The 14,331-nt window shown below is 31.7% G+C and overlaps 1 long non-coding RNA gene across 1 annotated transcript; it reads left to right on the plus strand.

Annotated features, from left to right (window-relative positions):
• Positions 1-7,008: 7,008 nt before the first annotated feature.
• LOC139522320 (uncharacterized) lies at positions 7,009-13,216 on the plus strand. Its single transcript, XR_011664383.1, has 4 exons — positions 7,009-7,096; positions 9,187-9,259; positions 10,735-10,944; positions 12,380-13,216. It is a non-coding gene; the product is annotated as an uncharacterized lncRNA (long non-coding RNA).
• The last annotated feature ends 1,115 nt before the right edge of the window (positions 13,217-14,331 follow it).

The raw sequence follows: 14,331 nt of genomic DNA on the forward strand, positions 1-14,331 counted from the left end.
TTCACAACCTTTGATTCCTTATAAGCAGAAACCTTTTTAAGTAGAATATAGAAGGAAAAGTAAGACATCAGATATCTTTTAAATATAAGAGTGTAAACGTTAAATTGTTTCTCGTTTGTTGGTTTACAAAAGGATTTAATGCAAACAAACAAAATTTCCTCGAAAAAGGTAGTGTGTGCCTTAACACCAATTTTGCAATTGTTGCCAATCTTTTCGTCACTTTTGCAATGCAAAATACTTTACAAGTACTGTTTCATAAATAATATAAATAAAACAAAATAACCTCAGGAAAAGTAATAACATTATTTAGTAAGCAATTCAATATTAACAGGCACAATAAATAGTTTTGTAGTTAAAAAGTCATTCCCTATAATAGCAGCTGATGATTTCAAATTCAAGTTCATGCATCATTCATACCATTGCGTGTACGAAATAGGCCGATAACGTACAATTATGTGTATGACTATGATACAACTGCACCATAATAATAAAAAAAAAAAATAGTTTTTCAAATGTACGTATCATTCATTTCTGACTACGAATGGGCAAATATGAAATGGTTTGATAGCAGTGAGGTAGATAATGTAAGTTAAACAACAAATGTAAAAACAAAAGCTGTCATTCCTATGCAAACTTTAGACAAAACACTCGTCTGACATAGAAAGGTTATACGTATTTTTTCACTACTACATATTATAAAGGACGTTTGATTTAGCAAACAATGAAATTCCTTTGTGAGTCTAATGTGCTCCTCTTCTTGACGACTTGCTCTTTAATCATATGAGGCATCATTCACACAGGAGCTTCTTCAGACGATCGAAAAGAAGCTATCATTATTCTTTTACTTTTTAAAATCCTCTATTCCGTCTAACTGAATAATTCAGTTTTGTAACTATATTGAACGAAGTTATCCTATCGAACTTTAAATTTAAGACACCGTTAAGGTTTCCTTCTTTGCTTACGTCTTAAAACTGACAATTAGGTCAAGTTTTTCTTTGACTGTTTATAACGTCTTGACAATAAACCCATTGCATATTGGATGTGCACTAATTGATATTATAGTCTAAGATACATGCTTTTTGTAATTAGTGGGGTTTTTTTTTGCTTGAGAATAGTTGTGAGTACTCTCATATATCTACTACGTGTCTGTTTTCTTGTTGGGATGTATAAATCCCTGGTCATGTCCAGTCTGTAGTTCTGTTCCTTTTTTCTGCTTTGTTTCGATCTGGTGAGTTCCGCCCTTTTTGAACTGATCTTGATGGTTTGCTTATATGTTGTGCTGCTACACCACTGTCACAGGCAAATAAGGCTGGATGCCCACAACATGTTTAACCATTTCAAATTATGGGTCTGTCTGTCCAAAGTCAGGAGCTTACAATTCAGTGATTTTCATTAGTTAATGTCTGTCATGTTTGTTTTTGTAAACTTGTTTGATATGAGTTATGCCTTTAGTTTGCTTAATTGAATAGTTTCAATTGTTTAGTCACCTAAATTGTTTATTAACAATTATTTTATAATTTGTTTTATCGGTCGTCCCACTGTCTATATCACTTTGTTCAGCTCTTAATATTATTCCGTATCAAGTCTTTGTGACGTCAAATACGTTGACCCGGCCTTAATAACTTTGACCCGGACATATCAGCGACGTCATAATGTTTGACCCGACGTTAATAACTTTGACCCGAACTTATCAAGTCATCTGTTGTGTCCTGGTGAAACAAAGAAAACACTTCTGAATCACGCAAATATAGCCCGATAAATCGATTATCAGATTATCTGCATATTGATATTGTAAAATATCAGCTGCTTGACATTATATGAAGGCTTTTTGATCTCGTTCGCTACGCTCACTCGACAAAAAGCTTCATATAATGTCTCGCAGCTGATATTTTACGATATCAACATGCAGATAACCTGATAATCGGTACTTATCCATCGATACTTTTAAATCTTTTTGTAGATATCAAGCAAGCACCAAACCACTATTTCTTTTTTCTTGAAATTATCAAATCCTGTCTGGTCTGGCGTTTTCAAACTTTACCAGCATCAAAAGCATTGTTTGCAGAATTTTGTTGGATGATTCTAATAAAATACAATCCAATAAAAATAGTCTAATATTAACGTTTTCCCGGTCAAACCCCACATTTGTGTAACGGTAAGAATTTAAATTGATGCCAATAGAAAACACAAATCAACAATAAAGTATAAGGATCTAACCTTTAATATAGAGTTGACACGTCAGTGATTTCTGAATTATATCTAGAAGACTGTCGTTAAATATCTAATGATGTTATGTCACTCAAGGAACACTTGTAATTTTTTATATTTATCTATATGTCATATATTATACAGCAATTAGTACTGTTACATGTTTTGATCCTGTCTTTACAGAAATCTGCATTTGAAACAGATGCTCGAAAGCAATCATCTTTATGGTTTTATATATTTAGATTCAACATTAAAGAATAACAACATTTTAATACGAAGATAAATACAGACTGATTACGACTGCACACGCAAAAACAAAAAATTGTAATGATAAAAGTTATTCAAACAACATTATATTATCAAATAAAAATGAATTCAAGTAGACTCTATCTTTAATGTTTTCTCTGCAAACTATATGGTTATATTGTTGCTATTTTTTTAATTCTAAGGATGTTCTTAGTTGAGGTTTTGGAATAAGTGTCAAATGTTCGGACTCCTCGGTGTTTTTCCATACGATACATGGTAAAATATGTTTCACCTATTTATCTTTCAACATTAGACTTAATAGCTCATAGAAGGTCATTTAACGAAATTAAGGATTCTTGATTTTCTATCTTTTGATTTGAGCCCCAAAATACCAATGCAAATATAAGGTAAAAATCCGAGTCAGCCTGTTCCCGCCATATTTTATAAATCAAATAATTCGAAAAGGAGGTATCATGACCTATCACTAGTTTAAGCTTATTTTGAACCCTTAACTAATACTCTTCCAGCTTAAAGTATCAATTTTTAATTCTTGATTTATTTAATTTTACCTTAGATCACCTAAGTACCTCCTTTTAAAAAATATGAATATCTGAAATATCTAGCCACCCCAAGGATGACTGGGGTATAGAAATATGGTCACTTGGTCTTCTCATGACCGGCAGTAAAACGCTTGCCGAAGTGGGGCGTCCGTTTGGCTGTGCGGAATGTATTAAGTTCGCAGTCACGTCCGGTCAGAAGGGGGACGTTAAATCCGATGCCTCGAGTAAAGAGAGTGCCACGCTCTTTGCACGTTAAGAACCCTTGCAACAACTCTATGAGGGGTCCGTAGGTGGCCTGTTGCAAGGCAAAATTTCTGTTCCTATCCAATATACCCTCATTTTCCAGTGACAGTCCAAATTTCACCGACCATCATCCCATATGGCCTCTATTGTATTTACCTACCTATTGTATTTATTGTGAACTTGTTCTAGTCCTGAATATACATGAAATATTTGCCACTGGACGTTAAACAACCAACAATCAATCAATCAATCTGAAATATCTAGAAAAAGTGCATTTTGTGCACATTTTGTTTTTACACCATTTTAAAATCATTACTGCATAAAATAGAAATTGTGAATATGAAATAGCATGTTTACATAATTTGAAGTATTTTTTTACGTCTGGTCTTGTTTGAATAGGTAAAACAAATATGCCTAGATCTGAGGCTATCAAATTATATTATTCGCCCACATTACACAAAATTGTCTTTATTTTGAGTGACAGCATATAGATTTTTACATAGTTTAAATAGCATTTGTCCCTATAGTAGTAATAATGGAAAGAGCAGATGCAATTTTTCTTGAAGAACTGCATTGCGATATAAAAAGTAAAATCACACAAAATACTGAACTCTGAGGAAATTCTAATCAGAAAGTAACTAGCCAAATGGCATGATCAAAACATCAAACACATCAAACGAATGGATGAAAACTGTCATATTTCTGACTTGGCACAGGCATCAGTGTAGAAAACGGTGGATTGAACCTGGTTTTATACCTAGCTAAACCTCTCACTTGTTTTAACTGTTACAACTGTTTACTCCATCTCAGTAATCATCTATACGATGTTAAGACTTTTGGCCTCATATGATTTTCTCATTACCCTTACAAATCATGAATTTACAAAATATTTCCGTTGAAATCCAGAAAATGACTCGGCTGCTTTCGTTTATCTTTTAATAATACTGAAAGACCAACAGTGAATGCGACAGCTTTTCGCATTCCTTTCCCTGTCACATTTCATGAGAAATGTTAACCCTCATTTATCTTGTTTTTTTAGCAAAGCCAAAGTGTGGTATATAATTCTATTTTTAAATATGTAGGACAAATAGGACGTTCATTTAAGGGCACATGAACACTATAGAAATTCAAAAGTATCGGTTTATCATGAATTTCATATGAATCCAACCACTCAAAATTATCTGAAACAAAACGGGCAATCGCCTAAACAATTGAAAATTCCAGTAAAATATCCAACTTTCACAGATAAAACAACTGCAGACAACATTACCCTGGGTAAAAATAACAAGGGAACATATCTTAATTTTCCTCTATTTATATCATATATATTGTTGATAAAAGACAATAAGGAATAAAAGGTATCATGGCACACGTTACAATCGTAATCAACGGAATAAACAGCGTACGATTACACACTTTATGATATCCTATCTATATTTGAAAATAATGGCAGTCATCAATAATTACGTAAACTCGGTCAAAGACAAATTGGTAAGTTTTATGATTTTTTACAAGGAATGTGACGCAATCTGGTTCTTCAGTCAACTTTGTAAATATTGATGTATAGTTGTAATTAAACGTCAGTAACATCGACGCTTGTGTAGAAAATTATACTCTTCTAGCTTGAGACAGACAATCTTTAAATTTAAGATATGATCCATATGGTCCTGTTATTATGAGCTAAATATCGTTCAACCCCGAGCGGACAATAAGCTTCTTCTAGAATACTATAGCTGCAACTCATTAAAAGCCTTCTTCTCTAGTTAGAAAGGAAAATATGTGAGATAAACTTATTGGAGGTGTGCATAATTTATTATAGTTTTAAGTATAGAAATACTTGGCATGCGTAATATTTTATCGTGTCCAGTACTACAGACAAAACTTCACAGAATATGACACTGCATATAAGAAAATAGTCATCACTGGAACTAACCACTTTTTCCCCTGTGTTCAACTTTAGTGACCATGTAACCTCAAGTTTCCAAAATATTCTATAGAAAAATTAATCAATATAGAATGGTGTTTTGAAACACATAGATATATGTGCATGACTCAATTTGTGTTTTTACTGCTGAAATATCGGATTAATTTCCTACAACTGTCAAATTAACGGAAACCCTTTTTCGTATGCAACCGGATTTGACGTACAATGATTTGATGGCATTACACCTTGGAAAAAAAATCCACTCCGAGGAAAATTCAAAACGGAAAGGCCCTAATCAATGGCAAAATCAAAATATCAAACACATCAAACGAATGGATAACAACTGTCATATTCCTGACTTGGTACAGGCATATTCTTATGTAACCAACGGTGGATTGAACCTGGTTTTATAGCTAGCTAAACCTCTCAATTGTATGACAGTCGCATCAAATTCCATTCTATTGCCATCGATGCGTGAACAAAACAGACAGACATTATAGATAAAAATTTAAAAAAAAAACAGCAGTCAACATTGTGTTTTAATTTCAAAATTACTAGAAATTAAAATATATGTAACAAAGAAGCACAAGATGGCATATAGACCAAGAATATTAGCAAAAACTAAAGACAAGAATACACAAATTTACCAAGGCAAAATAACACAATGACAGGATGTAAAAAGTACAGAGTCACGTCATATATCTAACAAAAACATATTAAAGTATAACTGAAAATAGCCAAAGCTACTAACTACAGACAAGTATAATGACATGTTGCGTTGTTAAAACAGGAGTTGTTTTTCCTTTCAACACCTCAATATTTGAACTATTTAGATACTACATATAATATCATATTCAACAAACTTATCATACTTTATGAATGATTTCTTACAAGTGCTGGAGTAATAACGAATTATTCAACTGGTAGAATGATTTAAAAACCGTTTCTTCAAATTTTATCCTTATGTCATACTTCACATAATACTGCTGAACGTTTTAAACAGAACGGGAAAACACCATCATTGTTACCTTATACTAGTTCTTTAATTCAAACTGTAAAAGGAGACCAATCAAACGCGCTTTTGCCTGTTCTTAATATTAAAGCATATACAAAGGAACCATTGAAAATCATACTTCGAAGATAGAAAGGGACAAATGATGGTTAACATAAAATGACGTATAAAAGCCACAACTCTGCATTGAAAACTTTTAATAACACTAACGTCTTTGGTGGGGTTCGTGTTGCTTAGTCTTTAGTTTTCTATGTTTTGTATTGTGTACTATTATTTGTCTATTTGTCTTTTTATTTTTTAGCCGTGGCGTTGTCAGTTTATTTTCAATCTATAATTTTGACTGTCCCTCTGGTATCTTTCGCCACTCTTTTTAACGTCCCGATAAATCATAGTGAACGTGTTCAATTTATTAGTATTCAATTGTTTCTACTTTCTTGACTGTATGTTTAAGTGCCTGCAATTGAATTTCGGCCCATTTCAGTCAAGAATATCTAAATTAATTCCAGATTACTGCCGTTAAATATTTAATCGCAAGCAAGGTATGCTGCACTTTCTAATATTCATAAATAAATATGTCATATATTGTGTAACAGTTAATACAGTTATATGTTCTAATATCGTATTTGCATGAATCTACATTGGAAACAGATGATCGTGTGAAATCCTCTTAAATATTCTATGCACTTTGATTCAACACATAAAAATACCAAAATTTCAATACAACGATAAATACATGCTGCTAACGATTGCACACGAAAAACAAAAACGAAGTAAAAACTAAATCCTTTTCAAAAATATATACACAACTTCTTTCACGGATAAAACATTATGCAATTACTTCTGGGTATAAAAAGAAAAATATGGTTAATGAAACTGAATGCTCGTAACAACGTTTTCTAAAAGGTATGACTTATATGTTATTTTTGGGTAAAACAAATACAAAAATATGTTATTGAGCGTATAAATCTGTTTAAACCTATTTTTAAAATTATCGGCAGATTTTCACCTGAAAAATTCAAATATAACATTAATTCCCTCATTCAATTTGTCATATAGCAATTAGCATCATCTTTTATATTTTTACTATTAAATAATGGGTATGATCGTACTATGTTTTTCCTATTTGATAAGAGACTCTCATTTTGAATTTTACTTAGGTTCTGTATTTTTGTTATTTCCTTTTTGTGTATATTTCTAAACTTATATCATGTTCATTTCATGAGTTAAGTATTCGGAAAAGGGTTTGCTAGCTCAAATTAGTTTAAGTCATGTTTAAGCTAAAATAAGTTGGGAAAGCATAACAAATAACGAAAGAAATTCTGCATTGATCCAGATTATGTTTGATGATGCAGGACATAAGATATTAAATAAAACATCATGTTTAAAAAAAAACACCACAAAAAGACTATCAACAGTCATCATTACACATTAGGACAACTAATGATTGATAAACACAAACTCAATCAAAATCAGGGTACAAATGTAGCATTATAGATGAGTCTGAATTCATCAAAAATGTAAATTTACGTTTGTTACCTTATTCACCGTGTAGAACGCCGCATGCGGGGTGTCGGCTATGTTTGACAAGGGGTGGCAATTTTTCGAAGCGAGGAAACATTATTAAAGTAAGTTCAAGTATCAAAATTTCTTTATTTAGAATTCTTAGTACCATATGATGTACTGCACAGAAGGAATTGAAACTCAATCTATTTCCTGCAAGTAAAACAGTCGTTTCAGTGCTCTGTTTTCTCAAACACCTCTCCCTAGTTTTCGGTGTTGCAGATTTTGAGGCTTCATATGCACATTTCTGGATAAAAACTACCTTAGACGACTTCCCTCTGCATTATTTATATGCAATTTAATTCCTATTATAGAATTTAACCAAATACCAGCTTCATACTTAAAATTAATTGGTTTTAAAACTAGTTTTTTTTATCAAAATGTAAAGTGTCACTTGGGATGTCAGATTTTGCACCTCAAGGGGTAGAGGCTTCCAATAAAAAACGAATAGATTTGCAGATAAATCATGTAAATCGGTCTTTATCTGATTCTTTTTAATTCAAACATTTACAGAGTCCTGCTCCTCACCAAAGGTGGAAAGCGACACAACATTAGGTTTATTGTTACAATCACTTAGTGGTTAGTCCAATCAATGTGTATGTGTCTCAACTTACTATCGACATGTTGTCGCATTAGTAGACATTTAAACAAGACATAGTTTGATGTGCAAATTAAAAAAATTTCACATTTTGACTGAGTAAGGATTTGCAGGGCGAGTAATGCATGCATATGCTCTTTTTGAAGTCATTCAAATTCCTTAGTGTTACTGTTTACCGTGATCCGAATCTGCTAATAAAATTATAGAACATAGGTTATTTGATGTAATATCGATTAACTCCGTTTTATGTAGTTTTCATTAGCATAACGTTTTTAACTTTATTGATATTTCTGACAACTAATAGATTTTCTAAAAATTTAATATTACAAAATTAAATAATCAAATTGATTTTAGTAAATAATCATGATTAATGTTCGTTAGCAATTACCTGTCATCAGTAATATGTCCTTCCAACCTGGATTCTGGTTTTGTATATAATGCTAACAAAATGGAACTACAATTTTGCCAACCTTCATTGAACAGTTTTACACATTTGAAGTCCCGGAAAGTTGAGCAACGCATTACAATTAGCTCCATCGAAATTGTTATGTGACGGGTTCGATTTTAACGAACATCACCTGTATACATGTAGGTGGTGTATTTTGTTAAATAGGAAATATCACGATATAATAAACTATTTTTGTTCACATCATATCCAGAACAAGCTAGATGATAAATCTTTAAATGTTGTTTCTTTTGAATTAGAAGAAATTGAATTTGATATAGTTTTCATAATAATGTAAAGAGAAAACCAAAATAAGATATGAAGATAAAACGGAAAAGGAAAGAAATTGCAAAACATCTTGAAGTAGAACTTATTGACTTTTTTATTTAGGTTTTCGAGTTTAACTAGCTCTGAAGCATGCAGAAGATTCTTCTTTTCTTTGTTCTGGTATTGCTCTTAGCTGGTGAGTTGAACATTATATATTATCTACAGTATTTTTAAAGAAGGGAGCAACAAAACAAAATATGGAGGAAAGAATGAGTGCTCCAAACTTGTTGAACCCTTAACCAGGTTGTGGTATTGTGCTAGTGGGTTGCTGTCATAATTATAATCACGTCTTGCTGTTGATACCAATTAAAATAATTTTAAAGATTTTTATCTGAAATAACATTTCATGTTAGAAGGAATCTTTTAAAAATATATATTTTCATCTCTCTTCTTTTTTATTTGCAGTGACAATATAATTATTGGTAATAGACCTAAAAAAAAACTTAGATAAATAAAGAAAATAATTTATCGCTGATTTTTGTATTCCAATTTTTCAATTGCCTCGATTCGTTTGCTCCATAGTAAATTTTGCATGATACAATATACAATTTGCTCGTTTTTTCTGGGCAAATTCTTTTATATTGACGTCCGATTATAATCATTAGTTAACATAAACAAGTTTTATAAACAAAACACAACAACCAAGGTGCAATCAACACTTCATTTTGTGAGATACCATGCATTAGCTACCCCTTAGAGTATATTTTTTTTTATAGCAATCTAATATAAAACTATATATCACTGAAATCATAGTTCACTTAAGTTTATAAAGAATTGAACAATGACGTGTAATTTAACCATATTCTTTTACATTAATTCGAATAAATAGCATAGCATCTGTCTGTTGCTTATTTTATCTCATTTTCGCCGTCTGTCTACTATTCAGAAGCCTAGCGGAAGTGTAATAAAGATACAAAAATGACTATAAAATACAAAATAAAATGGGTTTTGGTTTCTTCAAATGCAAAGTTTTTCTTCGGTGTCCTTTGTAATCTGTTAAAAGTACGCTTTCGTCTGTGTCATTGAAAGTTTTAATTTACTAGCTTAACAGTAAACTCTCCCCCGAAAAGGTGTTTATATCCATATATCTGAATTAAAATTATATCGAAAGATGTTTTGAATAAAAGATATCCTCCTTCAGCAAAAGCAGTCTGGTGTAAAATGTCGTCCCTAGGTTTCATAACTTTCAAAAATCTGTGTTTAATTAGTATGATTGTCAAGATGTTTGAAAATTATCGAAGCTAATGAGGCCATTTTTACAGAGATTCGACCCTTTTGACAAATATAGAGATACCAGTATTAAAGTTGCAGAGTTGCCGTCGTCAATTTGGAATTTAAAAGTCAAATACTGGGCGTCGATTCAAGAGCAATACCAAAAGATTTTGACTACAAGGCATATGATTGAACTTCGATTTGGAGTCATATTTAGGACATCGATTTGAAGAACGGGAGACTATTAGAACCCATTCATCGATATGAGTTAATATATAACAGAACAAAATTAATCAAGAAACTAAGGACAAGCATACACATTTCTAGTCAATTAGTTAAAGTGAAGCAGTTCGTTTGTCGGCAGGTTTACCAAAACTAACCGAAATGACTTTGTTTCAGTTGTGGAACAAACTACAGGACAGAAATGTTCTCTACAATATTGTCGTCGAAGGCCTAGAAGTGATTGTGGATGTAAAGGCTGTTGTTGGGGTAAATTGAATTGTCGATTTGGTAGCTGTGAAAGGCACAGGGGAAATCGACGAAGGGGACCAAACGGAAGAAGGGGACGAAGGGGGCGAAGGATTTCTAGTTGTTTCTGTTCGCAATGTGGCAAGTATTATCAGTAAAAATCGTTAAATGTTTACATTAGAATTCTAGTTGCCTATACTATGAGAATTCAAGAATACTTCATTTTCAATGAGTATTAAATATAACAAGAAGGTTAAGTTTGATTCATACTTAAATTCGTTGTCTGCTCTTAGGAGTGATGGTAAATACTTAACTCAAACAGTAGCTAAAAAAACTGGCATTACAAAGTATTCGTAACTAAGCAATATTTGTCGAACTGCACTTACACATCGAAAAAATGTCATATGTATAATTTATTCTTCTAGAAATACAATTGATATGAAATGTAGTAAAAGAGGTCTATAAATTAAAATCTATAGAAAATATCTAAAAAGCGCAGAAATATCCGTATTTCAAACATTAAATTGCTTTGACTCTAAAATACGTCCGTGAAATGTTGATTTAGAAATTATGTGTTATTGCTGTCATTGTTATGAAAGTGTTCTGGTTTTTTTTTAAAGTTGAAATTAATAAGTCAGACTATGTAGCGTGTTATGGTATAATAATTTAAACATAATCATCGTCACATTGCAAAATCGTATTTGTTATATTTTAAATTTCAATCATTACTCATACGTTAAACAGCTAGAATCAAAAGAAACCAAATTAATATTCAAGTTCATAGGTTTACTAACTCAAAACGCTAGTGCAAAAGAAGAAAAACTACCAAACGGCAAACATCAGAACACAAAAACAACACAGTAAACTAAAAATGACCAACACAAACACCACCGGAAATGTTGGTGATCTCTTGTGCCCCGGAAGGGTCAGCAGATCCTGTTTCGCATGTTGCAACCGTCACAAAATGATGATTACAGTTGAAAATAAAGAACATGATGAACCCTATTATTCTCATCTCACATATTTCAATTTTAATCACAGTTTTTTTATCACAGTTTTTAACTTAATTTATATATTTTTAATCTACTCCATCTCTAATAGCTGTAGGTCTGTTTTGGGAATAGCTTGTTTTCTTTTTTTTGTGTAACACCTTAGTTCATATAGACCAAAACAGTTCACAATTTATCTTTTAATTGAATTTGTCACTTGCATTTTGCTAGCAATAGTTCGATACAAATTTGTAAATATAAAATGTGGTATAATTGCCAATGAGACAACCCGCCAAAAGAGACCAAATAACACAGATATTAACAACTATAGGCCACCGTACGTTTGCATTATAATATTAATTTTAAATATATACGTAACATGGTTATATCTCAAATTTGAAAAAAAACCTGAAAAAAAATATAGTAACCAGACATTTTTGTCAAATTTCAGCACTTGGATTAATAAATCGAGTTAAATACCGACAACATAGTGAAGAAACTATATAATAAACCGCAGTTACATCATGCTTGAATAAGTTAAACAAGAAAAGAATTTATTACGTTGAATGCATATTTAACTCTTTCAGAAGGAGGAGGCCGACGACGTGGGCAGTCAGGAGAGGATGGACCTGACTAGAACTTTAAAAAGGCGATGTAATGATACTGAACAAAATGCTTTAATTAACTACAATATTTCTTTTGTTATTCTTGTAAATGTCTTCATTTGATTTATCTAGATTTTTTCAATGTCTTTTGTGTTTCTATTGTTCGTGCAAAATTGTTCACCTAACTTACTAAAGTTAACATAACGAACCTTGCCTCTTAAGGTTGCACTTTGTAAATAAATTAAATCCTGAAGTTTTTTTTATGCAAAATACATTTGCCAAGCGCTGCGCCACAATAAAAATATATCTAAATATCTTCAGGACATAGTAATTATCTGTTTTAGAAAGCAATGCTATAAATACAGGAACTATAAAATAGTTTGGAAGATAAAATGTAATATCAGCTGATGAGTTAGAATTCAAATGCACGAATCACAGATAATATCACGTGTACAAAATAGGTCACAATCATTCATTGTCAATCATGTTTATGACTATGAACAAATGAACCAAATGCTTTTGAATGTAACCACGTAATCCTCAGTTATGACACCGAATAAGCAATATAAAACAGGTAAATAGTAGTATCGTATAAAGTGTAAGATAAACAACAAGTGTAAAAACAAACGATATTACTCGTATACAACAATTACCTGAATATCTTAACGGTGAATCGAAACGTAAATGATGGTTTTTTTTGTAGACGAAACGCGCGTCTGGCGTACATAATTGTGAGCCTAGTATCTCTAATAACGTTTTTGAAATACTGCATTAATCAATGACGTGTTTTTCAATAAAAAAAAAACTGTTCTTCTTGAAGATTTGTTCCTTATTCATATGAGATAGACTTCAAGCAGGAGGTTCATTGGAAGAATATCATTATTCTTTTATTTCACATTCCTCTATGTTTCCAAAATAAATTAATTTAGTTTGGCGACTATACGGATCAAATCTTTCTAACAGAACTTTAAGTAGACGACCTCAAGGCTTATGTCTAGAATTTGAAAATGAAGGTCGGTTAGACGAATTCTATTTGATTTTTATACAATCAGAGGTTAATCTGGCTTAAAACCAAGGTTCATCCACTGGTTTCACATACGGAAACGTCTGTACCTAGTCAGGAAATTAACTGTTGATTTTTTTGGATTGATGAGTTTGAGCTTTTGATTTTGCTATTTTATAAGAAACTCTCCGTTTCAAATATTACTTGGAGTAAGGTATTTTTGTTATAATACTTTTGAGAACAAAACTTTTCAAGAAAAAAAGGATTTCAGCTTTTCGATTAACTTTCTTTTTCTATAATATATATTATAGCAACATCCAAGCAGCGCCGATATATAGATTTTAATGTTCGTCATGGTGTGTAAGTCTGTGTTCGACGTTTGAGTGTCCTGTTGGTATACTCCGCCTCTCTTTCATTTACTATAATTAGTTATCAAAGGTACCAGGATTATAACTTAGTACGTCTATATAAAGGATGTTTGCTTGTTATGTTTTGGAATTTTTGTCATATTTTCGTAATCCTCTGGTTTTATCCAGTTGAATGCCTAAAAAAAATTGCCCATTGACCCCTATTTTACTTTTTAAAATCTTAAACTTGTATAACTATTAGCCATCTGTAAACATCTTTAAAAATCCGTGTTATTTTTTGATAGTTTTAAGCTCTTAAACTTGTCAATGATAAAGCTATTAAAAATCAAGAGAGAACATTTTCCCACCAAAATTTCAATGGCTAACATCTCGAAAACAAGCACATTTGCTTATCTTTTTTTTTTTTTTTTGCTCTTTTGGTTCCTTTAATAATCCCCTATCAATATATACTAGTGTTATGCAAAGCTTGTTATTTTGAAACTGAGTAGCGAACCTCCTTAACACTACAATCTCACTTCGTATATGCATGCATGTCAATATATAACGTTAGTACAATCAGGAAC

Source organism: Mytilus edulis, chromosome 5 (genome assembly GCF_963676685.1).
Source record: "Mytilus edulis chromosome 5, xbMytEdul2.2, whole genome shotgun sequence".
Classification (NCBI taxonomy): Eukaryota; Metazoa; Mollusca; class Bivalvia; order Mytilida; family Mytilidae; genus Mytilus; species Mytilus edulis.